Source organism: Jaculus jaculus, chromosome 1, assembly GCF_020740685.1.
Source record: "Jaculus jaculus isolate mJacJac1 chromosome 1, mJacJac1.mat.Y.cur, whole genome shotgun sequence".
In the NCBI taxonomy this organism is placed as follows: domain Eukaryota; kingdom Metazoa; phylum Chordata; class Mammalia; order Rodentia; family Dipodidae; genus Jaculus; species Jaculus jaculus.
Window position 1 is genome coordinate 124,248,466 of NC_059102.1, and position 2,869 is coordinate 124,251,334.

Here is a 2,869-nt window from a genome sequence, read left to right on the forward strand (position 1 = left end):
GCGGGCGCGTTCCGCCCAGCCGGGCTCGCAGGCCCCGCCCCTCGGGTCACGTGCCGCCCGCTCCGTCCCCCTGCGCAGCCAGGCTCGCAGCCAGGCCGGGGGTGACGGCGCTTGCTGTGCGTCCCTGGCTTTATTGTTATGGGGGGGGGGTTGTTTTTTGTTTTTTGTTTTTTGTTTTTTTGTTTTTCGAGATAGGGTCTCACTGTAGCCCAGGCTGACCTGGAATTCACTATGGAGTCTCAGGGTGGCCTCGAACTCATGGCGATCCTCCTACCTCTGCCTCCCGAGTGCTGGAATTAAAGGCATGCACCACCACGCCCGGCTTGTTTTTAAAACATATACACTTTTTTAAAATTTTTATTTATTTGAGGAGAGGGAGAGAAAAGGGGCATGCTAGGGCTTCTAGCCACTGCAAATGAACTCCAGACGCATGCAGTGCGCCACCATGAGCAGCATGTGGTTCTGGGGAGCCTAACCTTAGGAAGCCTAAGTGCCTTAACCGCTAAGCCATCTCTCCAGCCCAAGACTAAAATTTTTGATTGGCATTTACATTTATCTTATAACTATGATGGCTAGTTCTTGTTCGTTATTGATCCCGGACTAGTCCCGAGTTACACATCCCCAGGTAATCACATACCATTCAAATGAAACACGTCCTACCATTATTTTTCCTCAAAGTTATCTAGAAAGTGATCAGTAATTTGATCAGTTCCTAAAAAGAGTTAGCCAAGTCTATGGCCTGGCTATTTCCTGTGAGCACACTCTGGCCTCGCCATGCTTTGGTTACAACTCCATCAGCCATGACAGATGAAGAAATCAAACTCCCAAAGTCCCAGAGGGCACAGGGCGTGGGGCCCCAGCTCCCCCAGGATTTCCTGATCCGGGTTCTCCAGGACACCACCTTGTCCGCAAAAATATGGGCCAATGTTTGTAGATTACACGACTTAAGAGTAGCAGCTTCCTGGGTCATGGCGCTATGCTTCCAAGTGTGCTGATTTCAGGTGCAGTTTACTGAACCTGACTTGTTCCCATTCCAGACACGGATGGGGAGGGGACAGCGACAAAACATAGCTTATTTGAGAGAGAGAGAGAGAGAGAGAGAGAGAAAGAGAGAAAGAATGGGCATGCCAGAGCCGCCAACTACTGTATGAATGAACTACCCTGTGCATCTGGCATAATTACATGGGTCCTGGGGAATCGAATCTGGGTCCTTTGGTTTTGCAGGCAAGCACCTTAACCACTAAGCCATCTCTCCAGTCTGAAAGCTAGCTTTTATTTTATTTATTTATTTTTGCTTTTTTGAGGTAGGGTCTCACTTGATCCAGGCTGACCTAGAATTAACGCTGTAGTCTCAAAGGGGAAAGTGGGGGGGGGGGGAGGAGGGAGGGAATTTCCTTGGGATATTTTTTTATAATCATGGAAAATGCTAATAAAAATTTAAAAAAAAAGAATTAACTCTGTAGTCTAAAGATGCCCTCAAACTCACAGCGATCCTCCTACCTCTGCCTCCCAAGTGCTGGGATTAAAGGCATGCACCTTTATTTTATTTTATTTATTTATTTGACAGAGAAAATGGACATGACAGGGCCTCCAGCCACTGCAAATGAACTCCAGACATGCCCCCCTGAGCACCTGACTAATGTGGGTCCTGGTTCCTTTGGCTTTGCAGGCAAACGCCTTAATCACTAAGCCATCCCTCCAGTCCTGAAGCTAGCTTTTTAAAAAATGTGTTTATTTTTATTTATTTATTTGAGAGTGACAGACAGAGAGAGAAAGAGGCAGATAGAGAGAGAGAATGGGCATGCCAGGGCCTCCAACCACTGCAAAGGAACTCCAGATGCATGCACCCCCTTGTGCATCTGACTAATGTGGGTCCTGGGGAATCAAGCCTAAAACCGGGGTCTTTAGGCTTCACAGACACACGCTTAACTGCTAAGCCATTTCTCCATCCCTAAAGCTAGCTTTTTTTAAAGGCAGTTTTGAGTATTGAGTATTGAGGCCCAAAGAGAGAACCAGGTGATACCACCCTACATGCCGTCTCTCCCTGACACAGAATGAAACTCTTGGCAGAAATGGAACTAATGTCTGATAGAGACTGATCTACAGGGTCCCCTGCTGTCCAAAGTCTAGAGAGCTACATAAGCAGATGGCCCAGGTGGGCTGGCTCTGGGATCCACCCTCCAAATCTACCAACTTTCCCTTTGCCTAGAAAGGCTTCTGACTTCTACCTATCTCAGGCTCCACCCAGCTTAGCTTAGCTTGTTTCTGGCTGTGCCGCTCTGTTCTGCCTCTTCTTCTTTGGGCCACCAGGACATACTTGAGTCCAGCCCTGTCACCCAGCCTGGGGCTGGGGAGAGCATAACACTGTTTCTTGGTCTGGGGGAACTCTTCTGCTTGCCACTGCTTTGTATTCTGGGGTAACTTCTCACTTTGATTGTATGCATAATTCTGTTCTATTCTCTGAATCTACCATGTGTGTTTTCCCCTCACACCCCAGATCTGCAATTTGACTAACTCTGTAATTTCTTTAAACTCCAGGTAACCATGAGTGTAACTCTCTTATTACTTATTTTTCCTCTGAATCTCTTGGTATGTGCTCTGATATTTTCCCTCTCTCTCTTTTTTCTTCTTTTTTTTTTTTAAATTTTTGTTTGTTTATTTATTTATCTGAGAGCAACAGACAGAGAGAAAAAGAGGCAGGAGAGAGAGAGAATGGGCGCGCCAGGGCCTCCAGCCACTGCAAACGAACTCCAGACATGTGCACCCCCTTGTGCATCTGGCTAATGAGGGTCCTGGGGAATCGAGCCTTGAACCGGGGTCCTTAGGCTTCACAGGCAAGCACTCAACTGCTAAGCCATCTCTCCAGCCC